The 21,899-nt window shown below is 41.5% G+C and overlaps 1 long non-coding RNA gene across 2 annotated transcripts; it reads right to left on the minus strand.

Annotated features, from left to right (window-relative positions):
• Nucleotides 1–1,393: 1,393 nt before the first annotated feature.
• On the minus strand, nucleotides 1,394–20,482 carry LOC110492894 (uncharacterized). Of its 2 annotated transcripts, none has more exons than XR_016487216.1 (3): nucleotides 20,007–20,482; nucleotides 3,580–3,650; nucleotides 1,394–1,739 (listed from the first exon to the last, which is right to left on the minus strand). It is a non-coding gene; the product is annotated as an uncharacterized LOC110492894 (long non-coding RNA). The 2 variants fall into 2 exon arrangements; XR_016487215.1 differs by lacking the exon at nucleotides 20,007–20,482 and adding an exon at nucleotides 5,003–5,255.
• Between the last annotated feature and the right edge of the window lie 1,417 nt (nucleotides 20,483–21,899).

The raw sequence follows: 21,899 nt of genomic DNA on the forward strand, positions 1-21,899 counted from the left end.
CACACCCTGATCTGTTTCACCTGTCCTTGTGATTGTCTCCACCCCCTCCAGGTGTCACTTATTTTCCCTGGTGTATTTATCCCTGTTTCCTGTCTTTCTTTGTCAGTTCATCTTGTATGTTCAAGTCAACCAGCGGGGTTTTCCCGTGCTCCTGCAGTTCTATTCTCTTTTACTAGTCCTCCCGGTTTTGACCTTTGCCTGTTTTTCTGGACTCCATTCCCACCAGCCTGATCATTCTGCCTGCCCTGACCTCAAGCCTGCCTGCCATTCAGTACTTCTGGAACTCTGAACTGGTTTTGACCTCATGACAAATGTCCTGTAATTTCACAAATGTTGCCATGACTTATGCCATGATATCTGAATGAGTAATACAATTAATGGGGACCTCCTGGAGGTCCGGGCCCCTGGGTAGGTGCCCTGCGTGACCGGTAAGTATTCGGCCATGATTGATATAAGTTTAGATAGCTGGCTAGACTAAATTTACCAATTACAAAATTGTTAGCTGACATGGCTAATTGATTGATTGTCAGTGACTGACATAAAAGAGAAACCGCTGATGCACAATCCAATTTCGAACTTGCATGGTGTGTATTCTACTATTATAACTCTCAACAGCACTCGACTGAGTTCCTGGGTCCCTTACGTCACTTCTGCCTGGAGCCAGCCCTGCTACTACCATCCCTATTAAAGTTTCTGTTACGAATTCCCAGAGCCAGCAAAGTGGAAAATTGTCCGTTCTGCCCTTGAGCAAGGCATGTTAACCTCCAACAACAACTGCTCCCTTGGCGCCGAAGGCGTGGATGTCGATTTAAGGCAGCCCCCCCCCCCTCTCTGATTCAGAGGGGTTGGGTTAAATGAGGAAGACACATTTTGGTTGAATGCATTCAGTTGTGCAACAGACCCCCTTTCTCTTTTGCAGTGGAGGAGATAGACAAGGAAACACTCTTGCTTTTGTACGACTCACCTATAGCCTGAAGTTAAAGAAGAACATGAAAGACATACATACATGCAGTGAGTATTCTATAAACACCACCTTTTTATACAGTTAAGAACAAATTCTTATTTACAATGACAGCGTACCTCAGCCAACGCTGGGCCAATTGTGTGCCACTCTATGGGACTCCCAATCATGGCTGGATGTGATACAGTCTGGATTCAAACCAGGTACTACAGTGGTGCCTCTTAAAGTGAGATGCAGTGTCTTAGTCCACTGCGCCTCTTGGGAGCCCCAATGTAATAGCTCCCGAGCGCCTACCCCTTCTGAGTGTGGCTCTGCATGTGGGTGTTTGAGTGAGAAAGACATAAGAGAGCCAACCAGTAAAAGCACAGGCCCCTTCATTATTGACGCATTGTGTCAACAACATCAAAGAGCCATTCCAGACTGAGGCCTACCAACAGCCCTAAACATAACTAAATGTAAGAAAAAAATATTTAATATATAATCGTAGCCTACTCTGTCTCCTGTCTCCACTGTCTTATTCCAAATCCCCTGCAACACACAAATGCACACAAACACGTTCACATTGCTACTTGCTGAAATTTACTGGCATGAACATATCAAACAAATCAAAGTATATTTTACATTTGAGATTCTTCAAAGTAGCAATTTGTCTTGATGGCAGCTTTGCACACTGGATAGACTTGAAAGGAGAGATTCTCATGAACACGAAGGTGTCGGTTGTTTTGCTCTACGACACACAGGCTTCAGGGGACTTGTCTGGAGGTAACCCAGGACCGGGCTGTAAAAATGGCACAACATGCATTGGGATATCATGACCAAACATGGGTCTAAAAAGTATTCAAAATCCCTGAGATTTCTTATACACTGAACAAAAATATAAATGCAACATGTAAAGTGCTGGTCCCATGTTTCATTAGCTGAAAAAAAATATCCCAGAAATGTTCCATCCTCACAAAAAGCTGATTTCTCTCAAATGTTTACATCCCTGTTAGTGTGCATTTCTCCTTTGCCAAGTTAATCCATCCACCTGACAGGTGTGGCATATCAAGAGACTGATTAAACAGCATGATCATTACACCGGTGCACTTTGTGCTGGGGACAATAAAGGGCCACTCTAAAATGTGCAGTTTTGTCACACAACACATGGCAATTGTCATACTCACTGCAGGAATGTCCACCAAAGCGGTTGCCAGAAAGTGTAATTTTAATTGCTCTACCAACGTTGGTTTAGAGAATTTGGCAGTACGTCCAACCGGCCTCAAAACCACAGACCACGTGTATGGCATCATGTGAGCGAGCGGTTTGCTGATGTCAACGTTGTGAACAGTGGCCCATGGTGCTGGTGGGGTTATGGTATGGGTAGGCATAAGCTATGGACAATGAACACAATTCCATTTTATCGATGGCAATTGTAAAGCACAGAGAAACCGTGACGAGATCATGATGCCCATTGTCGTGCCATTCATCCACCGCCATCACCTCATGTTTCAGCATTATAATAGACAGCCCCATGTCACAAGGCTCTGTACACAATTTCTGGAAGCTGAAAATGTCCCAGTTCTTCCATGGCCTGCATGCTCACCAGACATGTCACCAATTGATCATGTTTGGGATACTTTTGATCGTTGTGTACGAGTGTGTTCCAGTTCCCAAGAACTTCGCCATTGAAGAGGAGTGGGACAACATTCCACAGGCCACAATCAACAGGCTGGTTAACTCTATGTGAAGGACATGTGTTGCACTGCATGAGGCAAATGGTGGTCACACCAGATACTGACTGATTTTCTAATACCCGCCCCTACCTTTTTTTTTGTAACTGTGACCAACCAATGTATATCTGTATTTCCAGTCATGTGAAATTCATAGATTAGGGCCTAATGCATTTATTTCAATTGACTGGATTCCTTATCTGAACTGTAACTCAGTAACATCTTGGAAATTTGTTGCATGTTGCGTTTTTTTATTTTTGTTCAGTATACTTCAAAACCCTTATTCCTTATGATGAAATGTTTGACTGTCTGCTTTGCCATGTACAAATGTGTTATTCAATGCATTTCTATAGGCTATAGCAGTAAAGGACAAAATCAATGTTCCATAAAAATATCAGTATTTATAAAAAAAATTCACCATCTTAAAACAATGCCATATGTGAGCTTAGTAGATATTGTGATCTGAGGGCTTAGAACTACCACCCTACCTTAAATTATTGGGCTTAAATTACTGTCATGTTGTATTCTGTAATGCCTAATTTGCATATGATGTACCTAATTTGCATAATACCGAATTTTCATTTCATACATTTTACTTTTATTTTAATCATTTCGGTGTTCTACATCAGCCCTGGAAATGTCATAAAAATATGACCAACCTATCTGGATATTGGACAAAATGTGTTGAATTAAAAGAAATCAGACAGGTGAATTGGTTCCATTATTAAAATGAATTATCTTTGACTTGTCTGTGGCCTTTTTATCTTAGCAATGATAGCAAAGCAATCTCAGCAATGATAAATCCTATCCTCGTGAAATGAAGTGTTCTGTGTTCCCGAGAAGCTATAACTTGGAATACAAAGTATAAAACCAGACCCAAGTTTAATTTTGATAAGATATGATGCTTACTGGACTGTATCACTCTTCGGAAGTAGCACAGCAGTCTTCAGTTTTCCTCGACGAAGACACTTTCGAATAATCTGAAACAACCAGAAGCTCTGCGTTATACAACAATTACAAAGTATTTCCTAAAACTTTTTTTCTACTTATTTGTGACCAGGTAAACAAATTAGGCCTTTAAAAAAACGTGGAAGGCACACTGGCTCCCCCAAGTTGACATGTGCGTGAGTGAAGTCAAGCTTTCAATCTAAGATGATTTCTCGCTTTCCTTTTTTCCCCTCCCTCCACCTCTCTACTCTTTATTTTTCATGAAAAGCCCTAGTCTGAACAATGCCCCATGGCCCCCCTGTCTCAACTCCAGTAAAGCCACACAAAGACCACAGGCAGTGGGGGCCCTTTACTTCCATTAATACCAGTCCAGGTCATAGCTATCACAGACCTGCATTCGCCCTTCCTCCATCTTACACCATGAAGGGGCGAGAAAAAACTGGGAATAAATTAAATTCCAAAAGGAAATGTGTTGCACTGAAAGAGAAAGCTCACTAATTTATTAAAGTCCAACCCTGCATGTAGGATCTCTCTCTCTGAATTCTGGCTATTTTTGCTAATCTGGATTTCTGGCTTTGACCTGCCGTATATTTCTGTCTGTTCTGATTTGGCCAATAATAAATACAGCTTAACTTGCAATTGATCAGGCCTACTTCCACAGTAATACAACAATGGCTAGAGTGTTGGGTAATCAGAACACTGAGTAACTATCATGACAGTTATCACTAAAAAGCATGTGTTGCTGGGGTAAGAAATTGTCTGCAGTCCCATTTAATTTGTTACAGCAAATATACCCTTTGACTGCTTACTCATTCCTGGTTCATTAAACCCCACTGATTGGCCGACTGCTTCATTAGGTGATTGGGTTGGGAGGGAGACTGTTTCCCTGTGCACTCTCTCGCTCCTAAAAGGGAGTAAAAACACATCCATCCAACCATCCTTCACTTTAGAGGACAAATCTTGAGTTGTGCCAAAACAGCAATCAGCAGATTGCCTTACTGCGCTGCCTCTCCACGCCCAACCCGTGCCCAAGACAATGCTACTGTAGCCAATAAGCAAAGTGACAAACACTCACTCAATTAGAGGAGAAGAAGAGGGGGATGGAGCGGAAGGGTAGAGCCAGCTCCATCTGAATTGATGCTAACATTATTACACAGACCTCCCCACTTAGACTGTCTGATCGCTAGCTGATGTGGAGGGAGACACTGGAGGAGATGCTAGCTATACACTGCTACTGCCAGACAGAAGAATAAGATGACCGAAAAGATGTTTGGCAAAGTGGACTTACGGTCAAGATAAAGCATAACATTTTGACCAGATCAGAGGGTACAGACAGAACTATAGAACAGGTTCTGCCCTTTCCGAAATCTATATGTCAACTTACATTTTAGTCTTTTAGGAGATCTCTTGTGTAGAGGTAGTTGCAGAGAGTCTAGACACAGCTGAGTCCATAGTTCGTGTAACGATTATTGTTGGTGGAAGGAGAGGAAGACCAAAATGCAGCGTGGTAAGTGTTCGTCATATTTTAATTGAACAGACTGAACACTACACAAAATAACAATGAAGAGAAAACGAGGTGAACAGAAACTAAACATAAATTAAACACCCACAACCAAAATGGGGAAAACAGGCTACCTAAGTATGATTCTCAACCAGAGACAACGAACGACACCTGCCTCTGATTGAGAACCATACTAGGTCAAACTCATAGAAATATAACAGACTCACGCCCTGACCAACCTAACAAAGAAATAAAAAATGAACTAAGATCAGAACGTGACAGTACCCCCCAAGGTGTGGACTCCGGCCGCAAAACCTGAACCTATAGGGGAGGGTCTGGGTGGGCGTCTGTCCCCAGTGGCGGCTCTGGCGCGGGACATGGACCCCACTCCACCATAGTCTTTGCCCGCTTAAGTGGTGCCTTTGGAGCGGCGACCCTCGCCGCCGACCTCAGACTGGGGACCATTGCAGCGGGCCCCGAATAGATGGGAGACTCCGGCGGCGCTGGACAGGCGGGAGACTCCGGCAGCGCCGTAGTGAAGGGCGACTCTGGCAGCATGTGACAGACGGGCGGCTCCGGCAGCTCAGGACAGACGGACGAATCTGGAGGGAGGAGACGGAGAGACAGCCTGGTGCGTGCCACAGGACCCACCAGGCTGGGGAGACGGCACCGGAGGAGGCACCGGATGGACTGGGCTGTGGGGGAGCACTGGAGCGCTGGTGCGCAGCCTTGGCACCACTCCTCCAGGCTGGATGACCACTTTAGCCCGGACTCCAGAGTGCAGGCACAGGTTGAACCGGGCTGTGGGTGAGCACTGTAGATCTGTTGCATACCACTCGCACCTCTCCCTTAGGCTCAATGCCCACATTCGCCCGGCACGGGTGGAGAGCAGGCATAGGACGCACTGTACCCTCCCAGCGCCCCGGAGACACAGCATGCAGAGCCGGCGCAGGATACCCTGGGCCGAAACGGCGTACCGGAGACCAGACACGCTGAGCCGGCACAACACGCCCTGGCTGGATTTTTATTTATTTATTTAACCTTTATTTAACTAGGCAAGTCAGTTAAGAACAAATTCTTATTTTCAATGACGGCCTAGGAACAGTGGGTTAACTGCCTGTTCAGGGGCAGAACAACAGATTTGTACCTTGTCAGCTCAGGGATTTCAACTTGCAATCCTTCCGGTTACTAGCCCAGCGCTCCCACTAGCCCAAGGTAACCACTAGGCTACCCTGCCGCCCCACACTCCCATGGCACTTGCAGAGGGCTGGCCTATAGCACACCAGGCTTTGAAACCATACTGGCGACACCGTGCGCTTGACCTCATAACACGGTGCCTGACCAGTACTGTGCTTCCTCAGGTAAGCACAAGGAGTTGGCTTAGGTCTCCAACCTGCCTCCCCCCAAAAAATGTTTTGGGGCTGCCTCTCGTGCCTGTCGCGCTGCCGTGCTACCTCCTCATATCGCTGCCACTCAACTCTCGCTGCCTCCAGTTCTTCCTTGGGACCCTGTGCCCAGGGTCCCATACCGTCTAAAATCTCCTCCCATGTCCATGAGTCCAGAGAACATTGCTGCTCGATACCACGCTGCTTGGTCCTTGGTTGGTGGGTGTTTCTGTAACGCTTCTCATTGGTGGAAGGAGAGGAAGACCAAAATGCAGCGTGGTAAGTGTTCGTCAAATTTTAATTGAACAAATTGAACACTACACAAAATAACAACGAAGAGAAAACAAAACAGTTCTGCCAGGTGAACAGTCACTAAACAGAAATTAAACACCCACAACCAAAATGGGGAAAATAGGCTACCTAAGTATGATTCTCAATCAGAGACAACGAACGACAGCTGCCACTGATTGAGAACCATACTAGGCCAAACACGAAAGAACATAGGTTGGTTGGGGTGGGTAGTCTAACACAAAGACATAAAAAAGGAACTAAGGTCAGAACGTGACAGTTTGGTGTATTTGGAGCAAGTATATGAGAAAAATCCTGGGCTTCTAAACCCTGTTAATAAATGCGGAGTTTGTCGGTATAGCTAAGAGGCTTTATAACCCATTAGAGCTGGGTTTTGCTAAGGGCAACAGTTGCGTGAGATAGTTAAACAACTTGATTGGGGGTTTTTTGACATTCAACCAGATGTAGAGGGGAGAATAGGAGACAAAATGTTGTAAACTACAAGCAAACCATTAACTCATGCTGTGTCAATTGACAGCATCATTACAACTAATACGATGGAGGGAGTCTAAGAAATTGTAGGCAAAACTAAATTAAGAGGACAACTGGAGAATGCCCACCATATTTTGCAGCGGAGCTAACAGCCCATGTGTCTGCAGAGCTAGTAACAAATGCCGAATTAATTCTGGAAATTCAGTTACTTGCTATAATCATCCCTGTTCAAATTGTGTTTTGTCCAAATATTCTGGTAGCCAATATGATTAACCAATCTGTTAAACAGTATCTTACGAACACCGTACAGCAGGGGTAATGAGGGAAAATCAAATCTACTGTGATGGAAAAATCTTTAATTTGATAGAACACATGTTGACTTCTAGAATCTCCATCAAGCAGACAATGGTGAATCTAATGGCAATGAGAGTCAGAAGAGGTTTAGAAACCTGAAAGACAACTTCACTGCCAGATATTCCTGAACCATCCAGACAATATGTAAACCAACCCTGTGCTTAACCCCACCCCTAATCTTATGCCTAACCCTGTCCTTAAAAAAAGGTTTCATGATGTAGCACATTTTCACTTTGGAGCTTGGCCATACAGGGAACCTTTTTATCAGGATCTCCATTCTGTGTCCCAATTGGCATCCTATTCGTTATGGGCCCTGGTCAAAAGTAATGCACTAAATCAGGTATTCCCAAACTCGCCTGAGTAGCCTCGTTTCACTTTCAAAAATCTAATTAAACCATCTAGTGTCCAGCGAAATAACACCACAATGTCAAATACAGGTAGACTAGTCAAATAATTAACATCTAATCACATTAACCGTTACTCTCTCGCAGGAATTTAGAAACAAACATGACAATTTGAAAAATAAGCCACGGGAGTTTTTTGAGCGAGAATTAAGACTACTTTCGATTAGTAAGACATGTATAAAAGCAGTAGATACCATTAATAAGAAGGGTCTAGAAGTGTCTTATATGGTAAGCTACCGAGTGGCTAGGACAGGCAAGCATCATACTATCGTGGAGGACTTAATTATTCCTGCTGCCATGGATATGGATAGGACAATGCTGGGGGAAAAGGCCAAAAAAACTATACAGGCAATGGCTTCATCAAACAACACTGTTTCATGACGCATCAGTGACATAGCAGGAGATGTTTTGAAACAATTACTGGAGCCAAGAGATACACGCTTGACCTCTCCCCTCTCTCCGGCCCAAGCAACTTAGTCTTGACATAGAACAGATACTGCAACCCCGCCACAGTATTATACAAAAATAACATTCTGATGAGAAGTAACTTACAAACATATGATGAACACTAAAACATCTTACCTATGTTACCAACCAATTCTGATTATTCCCCAACAGCGCATGCAAGCAGTTGCTCCCGACGCCACTTGGGTACACCGCAGCATCCACGAGAAGCTCTTGCTGCTAAGGGAATGACTGACAGCTTGAAAGCCGTTTTGGACACTGCAGTGAAAATGGTTAACTTTGTTTAAGCAAGTCCCCATACAGAAGTGCGCTGGTTATCAAGGGGCAAAGCATTGACATTTATTTAATTTTTTTTAATAGAGAGGCGAGCTAAACGTTATCTTTACTGACCACAATTTTCCCTTGTCTGACGACGAGTTTCACACATGACTGGCCTACCTGGGTGATGTTTTTTTTTTTTTATCTAGGATGCGAGACAAAATTGAGTCTATGATTAAGAAGTTTGAGCTCTTTTCTGTCTGCATTAGCAAGGACAACACACAGGTCTTTCCATAATTGTATGATTTTTGTGTACAAATGAACTCAAGCTCACGGACAATGTCAAATGTGATATAGAGAAGCACCTGAGTGAGCTGGGTGCACAATTACGTAAGTACTTTCCCGAAACGGACAACACAAACAACTGGATTCGTTATCCCTTTCATGCCCTGCCTCAAGTCCACTGACCTATATCTGAACAAGAGAGCCTCGTTGAAATTGCAACAAGCGGTTCTGTGAAAAATGTAAATGTATCAGAAACCACTGACAGATTTCTGGATTGGGCTGAACTCAGATTTTCTTGCCTCAGCAAATCGCGCTGTTAAAACACTGATGCCCCTTGCAACTGATGCCCGTTTCCCCATAAAAACAACATACGGAAAAGTGGTGGGTGCATGTGTATTCACCCCCTTTGCTATGAAGCCCCTAAATAAGATCTGGTGCAACCAATTACCTTCAGAAGTCACATAATTAGTTAGTTTGCACACAGGTGGACTTTATTTAAGTGTCACATGATCTGTCACATGATCTCACTATATATACACACACACCTGTTCTGAAAGGGCCCAGAGTCTGCAACACCACTAAGCAAGGGGCACCATCAAGCAAGCGGCACCACGGACACCAAGGAGCTCTCCAAACAAGTCAGGGAGAAGTACAGATCAGGGTTGGGTATAAAACAATATCCAAAACTTTGAGCATCCCATGGAGCACCATTAAATCCATTATTTAAAAAATGAAAGAATTTGGCACCACAACAAACCTGCCAAGATAGGGCCGCCCACCAAATCTCATGGACCAGGCAAGGAGGGCATTAAATCAGAGAGGCAACAAAGAGACCAAAGATAACCCTGAAGGAGCTGCAAAGCTTGGAGTAGCGGAGATTGTAGTATCTGTCCATAGGACCATTTTAAGCCATACACTCCACAGAGCTGGGCTTTACGGAAGAGTGGGCAGAAAAAAGCCATTGCTTTAAGAAACAAATAAGCAAACACATTTGGTGTTTGAAAAAAGTCATGTGGGACACTCCCCAAACATATGGATGAAGGTACTCTGGTCAGATGAGATTAAAATGTTGCTTATGGGCCATCAAGGAAAATGCTGTGTCTGGTGCAAACCCAACACCTCATACCCCCGGGAACACCACCCCCAATATCCATGGGGATATTTTTCCATTGGCAAGGACTGGGAAACTGGTCAGAATTGAAGGAATGATGGATGGCGCTAAATACAGGGAAATTCTTGAGGGAAACCTGTTTCAGTCTTCCAGAGATTTGAGCCTGGGACGGAGGTTCACCATTCAGCAGGACAATGACCCTAAGCATACTGCTAAAGCAACACTCGAGTGGTTTAAGGGGAAACATTTAAATGTCTTGGAATGGCCTAGTCAAAGACCAGACCTCAATCCAATTGAGAATTTGTGGTATGACTTAAAGATTGCTATACACCAGCAGAACCCATCCAACTTGAAGGAGCTGGAGCAGTTTTGCTTGAAGAATGGGCAACAATCCCAGTGACTAGATGTGCCAAGTGTATAGAGACATACCCCAAGAGACTTGGAGCTGTAATTGCTGCAAAAGGAGGCTCTACAAAGTATTGACTTTGGGTGGAGGTGAATAGTTATGCATGCTTAAGTTTAGTTGTCTTATTTCTTGTTTGTTTCACAATAAAAAAGGATTTTGCATCTTCAAAGTGTTGTGTAAATCAATTGATACAAACCACACCAAAAATACATTTTAATTCCAGGTTGTAAGGCAACTAAAAAGGAAAATGCCAAGGGGGTTGAACACTTCCGCAAGCCACTGTATGAGAGAGTGGATTCTCAGCACTCGCCTGTATTTAGTTTTCATGCAGGCATAGACTGTGTGTGGAAAAGGATTTAAGACAGACTTTTTCCAATACCTCATTGCAGAGTTATGTGCATCCTTTCAAGCACACCCTTCTCATTAACATTTGGGGTGTTATTCACAATTTGATGAACAAAAGGTTTTATATGTAAGTTGGCATATAAAGAGCAAAATTATTCATTATTATTATTTGTGTCCTGGTCCTGTAAGAGCTCTTTGTCACTTCCCACGATCCCGGTTGTGACAAAAACTCACTCATTCTTATGTTTAATAAATGTATCGTATAGTGTGTGTGGCAGGCTTACAATAATGGCAAAAAAACAACATTTGATTGTGTGTTGACTCTGGTGGTAGAAGGGGTACTCAGCTGGAGGTTGAATGTTTGAAGGGGTACGGGACTATAAAAAGTTTGGGAACCACTGCACTAAATAGTGAATAGAGTGCCAATTGGGACACAGACAAATGTTTTCAGATTCTTGTATTTCGCTTTCATCAATGTAGGTTATATCCTTTATTTTATTTAACTAGGAAAGTCAGTTAAGAATAAATTCTTATTTACAATGACGGCCTACCCCGGCCAATGCTGGACGACGCTGGGCCAATTGTGTGTCCCAATCACGGCCGGATGTGATACTGCCTGGATGAAAATACCAGTAGATGTAAATACATTTGACCATGCTTACCAGTCTATGGGTTAATTTGCATGATTATTATAATTAAATTGCTGCCTGTGTATTTTCGTTTGTCGTTATGATTCTTATTTATCACATGCACACAACATACAGATACAGAGCCTTAAGCTGAAAATCTGTCAGACAGCGCAGGGTTTACTGCTATAGCTCCTGCTGCTGCTGGAGTGAAACATGCTTTGGTAAGCAATTGTAAATTAAATTGTGTGTGTTATAACTTGTAATTGAAGCGCACTTCTCATTCGCCATTCATGTGCATATGATGGTAGGCAGGCTTCAGTGCGTCAAACACCACTTTGCAATTAGCTGAAGGCAGTATTTATTTTGAAAACATATACAGTTGTGGCCAAAAATATTGGCACCCTTCCACATTTTTCAAATCCCTTACAATTTTCCCAAAACATAAGTGGAAATTGACCAGTGTTTGGTCTCCAAAATGCTTTATTTCACTATTAATAATTACAGAACCTTTGTTTTTGATTCCAAACTTAATATATCCATTTTAATCAGAAAATGAATAGAAATGGCATTGACAAATTTATTGACACCCTAGACTTAATATTTGGCAGCACAGCTTTTGGTCAAAATAACTACAATCAAGCACTTCCTATAGCCATCGATGAGCTGGTGCAAACTGCTCCAGTTCTCCGATATTTGAACTGCTGTTTTCAGATCTCTACAAGTTTTCAATGGGTTCTTCCTTTAAAAGTTGTGTGGTACTGCAGCACAGCTTGCGAGCTTCTTCAGAATACGTTTGTTAAGTGTCAGCCATTGTTGCCATTTATGCTTGTTAGTGCTAGTTTGACCAACAGAGGGCATCTATTAGAAGCATTAGAACGTTTTTAATTTTGGCTGTAATAGAGAAATTAAAAACATTTGATTTTGAGAAATTTTGCTCAATAAATGTAATTAATATTATGGTGTTTCGATTCCAGGAAAACTGAAAAACGAAACCCTCAGGTAAATATGGCACTGTACAATGTGACCGATCGGGAGTAGGCTACTAAGTGACTGCGAGTGAAAATAATCGTAAAATTTCCACACCCTAATTGTAGGCTTACCAATACCCAAACGGAGATTCAGTGAAAATAAAAATCAAATTGATTTATCAAGACCATAGTTGACCACACGTGGGTAAGGCTATTGCTTCAAATCCTATTATAACAATTGGATGACTTTGGGTGTTCCAGTAAGCAAAAATGTGTTGCCTTCATTAGCCTACTTTATTACAATATTTCTGTCATTCAGTTATATTTATTCCCAGAGTAATTATTTTCTATTCTTAAAAGAACTCCAGCACAGAGAAGAGAAATGATCCTTGAATAATTAAAGATCTTGGTAAAATACTGTTAGACTTGGGGATTATGGTCACGGACAGTGCAATTCGCCTGTGTTATGCAGAACATGAAAGCCCAGGAAAATGAACAGGTACAGTAGGCTACAATAATAATGCTAGAAATAATGCTGAAATAAATCAACTGCTGGTCTTTACTGTGTGCTGCACATTTTTACTTTGTATTCCATTTCCAGCAAGGCTATTCAAGCCATCGACTCACTGATGGTTGAAGATGAGCGATCAGCAAAGGAAATTTGTAATCTGCTAGCATTACGGCACAACATCAACATTGTTCTAATCACGGTCAGAAGACAGTTGAAGAAACTTGAGGGGACTAATGGAAATATATATATATTTCTTCCAGAACATTAACCGTGTTTGTTCTCGTTTTGTACTGTTCTGTAGTTTCGACTCAATGATTCGTCTGACAAACAAAGCACTTTGCGTCCTGCAGGCCCAGGCATGGTTCAAAGCTGGCGAGACATTCAATGACAAGAAATCTGCTGGACCCCATGTCAGAGAGGTGTTTTTGGGACCACATCGTGTCTATTGTCCTGCTAATAGCCCTTGTGAAAAACAAGTATGTGAAAACATGTTGTTATCTAATATCTAAGGGGCTTTTATATAATTATTATGCAGGGCTAGTAATAAAAATTATTGGATAAGCGATTGGCTCTCTGAACACACATTGCAGGCCATACTCATCACTGGATTTGCGTTTCATGACGATTGAGCTAGGTCAGAACTTGTGGCTAGCTTGAGTCCATTTCATGACAGCGGTAAGTGATTGCGTGTGGGAATGACAAGTCAGTGGCTGACAGCACATAATAAATTGTGCATTATTTGAAAAAGGTGCAAGGGTGCCAATATTTTTGGCCACGACTGTACTTAATTTTTGAAACCTGAACATTTTGCTATACTGTATATCATGAGGCATGATTAAACTTGCTCCAAAGTAGCCTCGCCAAAATACGACCAAACGTGGAGACGATTAGTCTATAGACTTCCATATGCCATTGAAGCCAGTACCCATTTCTCTCATGTTCTATTGGTTTTCAAATCAACTTTCTTTCATTGTCCAGTAGCCAAAAGGCACAATTCTAGTCAATTTAGCAACCCATGCTAGTTGTTGGATCTTCAGGCTCCCCTCTTTCAAAATGTCTCATGGAAACACTCATATTTAAGGTGTGCTTTTGACAAAGATGTTTCCCCAATAATTGCATTATTGTACTCACGTAGGCGATTGCCTTGTGCGCATTGCTGCACTTATAATGTGAAGAAAGAATAGTTTATCAACATTTTAAGCTAAACATTCTGAACTGTTGCATCATCCTCATTGCTTAAAAACCTGTTGGGGCTAGGGGGCAGCATTTTCACTTTTGGATGAAAGGCGTGCACAGAGTAAACTGCCTCCTACTCTTTCCCAGATGGGAATATATGCATATTATTACTGGTGGATAGAAAACACTGAAGTTTCTAAAACTGTTTGAATTATGTCTCTGAGTATAACAGACCTCATATGGCAGACAAAAACCTGAGAAGAAATCCAAACAGGAAGTGAGAACTCAATTTTGAAAACAGTGCCATTTGATGTCCATCTTAGATATGGATGAGCATGCACTTCCTAGGGCTTCCACAAGATGTCACAGTCTTTAGATTCTGGTTTTATGATTCTACTATAAAGGAGGGGCTCATTATAGCTCTTTGAGTGGGTGGTCTGGCAGAAAGCCTCAGTCTCATTGCGCGCGGTCACAAGAGTGTTCTTGCTTTCCAATGAGTTTCTTCAGACAATGAAATTCTCCGGTTGGAACCTTATTGCTGATTAATGTTTAAAACATCCTAAATATGGATTACATACGTCATTTGACTTGTTTCTACGACCTGTAACGGAACTTTGAGTTTTTGTCTGGAGTATTTGCTCGTGCTTTTTGAGGATTGAATGCTGGGCTGAACAAGCTAACAACAAGTGGCTAAATGGGCTTTTTGGAACAAATCAGTCATTTATTGTCGAACTGGGATTCCTGGAACTGCCTTCTGATGAAGATATTCAAAGGTAAGTGAATATATAGTGTTTTTTGTAGCGTCTGTTGACGCCAAAATGGCGGCTATTTCTTTGGGTTCTGAGCGCCGTTCTCAGATTATTCTTTTTCCGTAAAGTTTTTTTTAATTTTTTAAATCTGACACAGCGGTTGCATAGAGGATATGTTTATCTTTAATTCTGTGAATAACACTTGCATCTTTTATCAATGTTTATTATATCTGCAAAATCAGCGGATGTTTTGGAATCAAAACATTACTGCACCTAACGCGCCAATGTAATGTAATTGTAAATACATACATACATACATACATACATACATACATACATACATACATACATACATACATACATACATACATACATACATACATACATACATACATACATACATACATACATACATACATACATACATACATACATACATACATACATACATACATACATACATACATACATACATACATACATACATACATACATACATACATACATACATACATACATACATACATACATACATACATACATACATACATACATACATACATATACACACACACATTATCGAACAAAACACACAATACATGTATAACATGATGTCCTATGAGTGTCATCTAATGGAGATAATCAAAGGTTAGTGATTCATTTTATCTATATTTATGCTTTTGTGACTGAAAAATCACTGTGTGTTTTTGAATTTGGTAGTCATCTAACATAAATATATGTTGTGTTTTCGCTGTAAAACATTTTAAAAATCGTACACGATGGGTAGATTAACAAGATGTTTATCTTTCATTTGCTGTATTGGACTTGTTAATGTGTGAAAGTTAAATATTTCTAAATAATATTTTTTTCGGCTGAATGGGAGGGGGTGTTCCCTTTAGGAAACTCCCTTTAGTTTCCCTTTAGGAAACTCCTTTTGCCCCCTAGCCCCAACAGGTTAAAACAAAATGGAGCCTAAGTCTACCTGTTTCGTGAATTTGGGTTCTATTGTCCCACAACTATCCCAGAAATTGTTTGGAATAGGCTATTTATTTCTTACACAGAATGACAAGCTGACCAATAGAATAGATACACTTTTCTACTATGGTGATAGATGTACTTAGACTAGTGTTTTTGCTCTTCATTACTCATCTTGTTGGCTGAGGAAAAGTAAATGTATTTGTATTTTGCGTATGCGCATCAGAATTCAGTAAGAAAGACACTTGCATCCTAGAGTTCAATGTTCAGTTAAAATGGATACCATAATATACATTTCTGAGCATTGTGGATGGACGCCCTGGCCAGGTTAAGCACCCAATGCACATGGGTCTGGTATATTTCTCAAACGTCTGGTAAGTCTCTATGGGGATACCACAGGGTTCAATTCTCGGGCAAAATCTTTTCTCTGCATATATCAACGATGTCGCTCTTGCTGCGGGTGATTCCCTGATCCACATCTACGCAGACAACACCATTCTATATACATCTGGCCCTTCTTTGGACACTGTTAACAAACCTCCAAACGAGCTTCAATGCCATACAACACCTCTTCCGTGGCCTCCAACTGCTATTAAACACTAGTAAAACTAAATTGGCTTCCTATTTCACAACAAAGCCTCCTTCACCCACGCTGCCAAACATACCCTCGTAAAACTGACTATCCTACCGATACTCGACATCAGTGATGTCATTTACAAAATATCCTCCAACACTACTCAGCAAACTGGATGCAGTCTATCACAGTGCCATCCGTTTTGTCACCAAAGCCCCATATACCATCCACCACTGCGACCTGTATGCTCTCGTCGGCTGGCCCTCGCTACATATTCGTCGCCAGACCCACTGGCTCCAGGTCATCGATAACTCTATGTAAGGTAAAGCTCCACCTTATCTCAGCTCACTGGTCACGATAACAAAACCCACCCATAGCACACGCTCCAGCAGGTACAGTGGGGCAAAAAAGTATTTAGTCAGCCACTAATTGTGCAAGTTCTCCCACTTAAAAAGATGAGAGGCCTGTAATTTTCATCATAGGTATGGTTCTGGGATTTTTTTTTCTATGACAGACAAAATGAGAAAAAAAATCCTGAAAATCACATTGTAGGATTTTTTATGAATTTATTTGCAAATTATGGTGGGGAAAGTATTTGGTCACCTACAAACAAGCAAGATTTCTGGCTCTCACAGACCTGTAACTTCTTTAAGAGGCTCCTCTGTCCTCCACTCGTTACCTGTATTAATGGCACCTGTTTGAACTTGTTATCAGTATAAAAGACACCTGTCCACAACCTAAAACACTCACACTCCAATCTCCACTATGGACAAGACCAAACAGCTGTCAAAGGACACCAGGAACAAAATTGTAGAACTGCACCAGGCTGGGAAGACTGAATCTGCAATAGGTAAGCAGCTTGGTTTGAAGAAATCAACTGTGGGAGCAATTAGGAAATGGAAGACATACAAGACCACTGATAATCTCCCTCAATCTGGGGCTCCACGCAAGATCTCACCCCGTGGGGTCAAAATGATCACAAGAACGGTGAGCAAAAATCCCAGAACCACACGGGGGGACCTAGTGAATGACCTGCAGAGAGCTGGGACCAAAGTAACAAAGTCTACCATCAGTAACACACTACGCCGCCAGGGACTCAAATCCTGCAGTGCCAGACGTGTCCCCCTGCTTAAAGCCAGAACATGTCCAGGCCCGTCTGAAGTTTGCTAGAGAGCATTTGGATGATCCAGAAGATTGGGAGAATGTCATATGGTCAGATGAAACCAAAATATAACTTTTTGGTAAAAACTCAACTCGTCGTCTTTGGAGAACAAAGAATGCTGAGTTGCATCCAAAAAACACCATACCTACTGTGAAGCATGGGGGTGGAAACATCATTCTTGGGGGCTGTTTTTCTGCAACGGGACCAGGACCAGGAAATAATGAATGGGCCCATGTATCGTGAGATTTTGAGTGAAAACCTCCTTCCATCAGCAAGGGCATTGAAGATGAAACATGGCTGGGTATTTCAGCATGACAATGATCCCAAACACACCGCCCGGGCAAAGAAGGAGTGGCTTCGTAAGAAGCATTTCCATGTCCTGGTGTGGCCTAGCCAGTCTCCAGATCTCAACCCCATAGAAAATCTTGAGGGAGTTGAAAGTCTGTGTTGCCCAGCAACAGCCCCAAAACATCACTGCTCTAGAGGAGATCTGCATGGAGGAATGGGCCAAAATACCAGCAACAGTGTGAGAAAACCTTGTGAAGACTTACAGAAAACATTTGACCTCTGTCATTGCCAACAAAGGATATATAACAAAGTATTGCGATAAACTTTTGTTATTGACCAATGCTTGTTTTCCACCATAATTTGCAAAAAAAAATCATTAAAATTTGATTTTCTGGATTTTTTTTCTCATTTTGTCTGTCATAGTTGAAGTGAACCTATGATGAAAATTACCGGCCTCTCATCTTTTTAAGTGGGAGAACTTGCACAATTGGTGGCTGAATAATTACTTTTTTGCCCCACTATCTCACTGGTCATCCCGAAAGCCAAAACCTCATTTGGCCACCTTTCCTTCCAGTTCTCTGCTGCCAATGACTGGAACGAATTGCAAAAATAGCTGAAATTGGACACATATCTCCCTCACTAACTTTAAACATCAGCTATTTTAGCAGCTAACCGATCGCTGCAGCTGTACACAGGTCATCTGTAAATAGCCCATCCAATCTACTGTAAGGGTGTGTGCTGGTGGCAGGGAAGTCAACCGCAGGAGATCGAACTTGGTATAAAACGGAGCAGTTTAATGAGTGCTCAAAACTCCAAAATCTAAATATACAAAACATTACAAAAGGGTACAAACACGTCGCACACCAGAACAAATCTTGCACATGGCTTACCTCCTCACGCTATTTGCACACACTGTATATATACTTTTTTCTATTGTGTTTTGACTGTACTTTTCTTTATTCCATGTGTAACTCTGTGATGTGATGTTGTTTGTGTCGCACTGCTTGGCTTATCTTAGCCAGGTCGCAGTTGTAAATGAGAACTTGTTCTGAACTGACCTACCTGGTTAAATACAGGTGAAATAAAAATTAATAAATAAATAAATAATATATATATATATAAGAATGCTGCCAGTCAAAGTCTGGGGGCACATTTTCCCAACAGAAACCCTGGTGTTCGAGTGTGTCCTACACCGGCAAATAAAAAATATATATATTTATTTGTCACATGCTTCGTAAACAACAGGTGTAGAAGAACTAGTTTGTTGTCTTATTTTACTAAATCAGAACGTATTATCCTAGGTGACCTAAATTAGGATTCAGACAATCTAAAATACATATTTTTTACACAATCTTTATTTTAGTGACCTTGATTGTACTTCAACTACTTCTGAGCCGGATTTAGATTGCAGCCTTTTTGCAGTCTTCAATACTATTGTGGATGACCATGCTCGCTTTAAAAAACTAAGGGTTAAAGTTAAATCGAATGCCTGATCAATGGATACAAGATGCACCTGAATTCAATTTCGAGTCTCAAAGCAAAGGGTCTAAATTCTTATGTAAATGTATTATTTCTGTTAATTAATAAAATTAAATTACTAAACCTGTTTTTGCTTTGTAATTATGGGATATTATGTGTAGATTGATGAGGGGGGGCATTTAATCCATTTTAGAATAAGGCTGTAACGTAACAAAAGGTGGAAAAAGTCAAGGTGTCTGAAATACTTTCCGAATGCACTGTAAAACAATAGCATTATACCACTGCTGGTTATTTATGAGTAACTTGTAAAGTAATCCCTCGTCACTTTGCCTTTGGTTCTCCCTGCTGATTGGAAACAGAATTACAGCATAATGAAGGTCATACTGCAGAGAAGTGGTTGCATGCCAACAAACTCTAATTTCTCCTGAAGTGTGCTCTTGGATTTGAAAGGAATGGACTGTTATATGAAAACTTCCTCTAGGATACCCATGCCTACACCAATCCAATGCTTTTACATTTGCTGGAATTAGTGAACAAGTGCAAACTTCAGATAGGAGAGATTATTGGTGTAGTTTCCACAAACCTCTTCCCAAATGTCGGAGCGCAGGGATGATTCCAGAGTTTCCCACTTGTAATTACGAGATTGAAGGTTGTATTTTTACAAGTTTCCAACATGTCATGAATACGGCATAAGTCCTCCATGGTTAAACGCCTGAGCAGTAAGGGAGGGAGAGAAGAGGGAAGAGAGAGGGAGGAGAGAGTAGGATAGGAGGAATGAAGAGGGATGAGTGAGCAGTGAAGGAGGGAAAAGGAACGAGGGAAGAAAAAACACATCGCTCATGGCTTTAAGTGGACAGTTGGAGTCAGTTGGAGTGGCTGACGCAACAGAGCAACAGAGGGGGCTGCACTTTGCAGATGGCCTTACTTAGCGTCCTCAGATTTAATGGGCCCTTTTTTAATTAATTAAATTGGACTAAGCCGTAAAACAGCTGCGACAGCTATTGATCGCCTCCAGAGAGCTCTCTCTTCCTTATTCCAAGAAATTATTTTGGGAATGAGCCGAGAAAGAAAAGCACTTAGATGGGACCGGGCATTTGTCTGGGTGATTAATAAAGAAGGGAGGGAGAAAGGTAGGGGGGGGGGGGGGGTGGACCATCCATCTGGGAGTAGGAGCTAAATCAACTTCAGCCACTTTCTTCGGTACTGTAACTCCATCGTACCACCACCATGGCTGAAACCTGCCCCTAAACTTTGCCCCTGATGTAATTACAACCACAGAAATAGAACATCCAGAAAGACTCGGGATGGGAATGGGAATGTCTGTTCCATTCATTCTATTTCTATGATCACTTCAAAATGCCTGGAATCAAATGCCAAGTCACTAAACCAGTAATTTCTGGATTTGAATTGATTCCACCCATATTCAAACACTCAAAGGATGTGTCTCAGACGCAGTTGTCATGTGTCAGTGCTGCTGCAAACTGCAACAGAAGAAACATGCCAAAAGAGATATCTTGACATCATTGATAGTCATGGTCTATGAACACGGTCTTGTTTTCAAAACACAACTACATGAATGTGGATGCTACCATGATTACAGATAGTCCTGAATTAGTATTGAATAACGAGTGAGAAAGGTACAGATTCACAAATATCATACCCCGCAAAAATGCTAATCTCCCCTGTTATTGTAATGGTAAGAGGTTAGCATATCTTGGGCGTATGAAAATGATGCGTCTATTCTATTCTTATTTACAATAAAAGTTAATACAAAATTACACAATACATTATTTACCATGGGCACAAAATCATCTGAAACACAACCAAAACAAACAGCAAATGCATCCAACTGTCACACCCTGACCTTAGAGATCCTTTTTATGTCTCCATTTGGTTTGGTCAGGGTTTGATTTGGGGTGGGTATTCTATGTTCCATTATTTGTATTTCTATGTTTTGGCCGGGTAAGGTTCTCAATCAGGGACAGCTGTCTATCGTTGTCTCTGATTGAGAACCATACTTAGGTAGCCCTTTTCCCACATGTCTTTGTGGGAAGTTGACTTTGTTTATGGCACATAGCGTTTAGCGCCACGGTTTGTTTTGTAGTGTAGTGTTTATTGTTTTGTTCGTCGTCTTTTCTAAATAAAATATGTACGATCACCACGCTGCACCTTTGTCCAGTTCTTTCAACGGCCATGACACCAACAAGTCCGTGGAGTCACAAGCTTGACAAAGTCATTGCGTGCTATTTGTATGGTAACTTTTTACTACTTTAACACACATAAGTGAATAAGTCCCAATACTTTTTCTCCCCTAAAATGGGCGCACTACGTACATGAAGTGCTGTAATTTCTGAACAGTTTACCCAAGATAGAAAATATCCAAAAATTAAAAGCTGACAGTCTAATTGAAACTATTTTTATTTATTTTTGGGGGGGATAAACATTTTCTCCCCAATTGGTAGTTACAGTCTTGTCC

This window comes from Oncorhynchus mykiss, chromosome 16 (genome assembly GCF_057628025.1).
Source record: "Oncorhynchus mykiss isolate SJ-2025 chromosome 16, ASM5762802v1, whole genome shotgun sequence".
In the NCBI taxonomy this organism is placed as follows: Eukaryota; Metazoa; Chordata; class Actinopteri; order Salmoniformes; family Salmonidae; genus Oncorhynchus; species Oncorhynchus mykiss.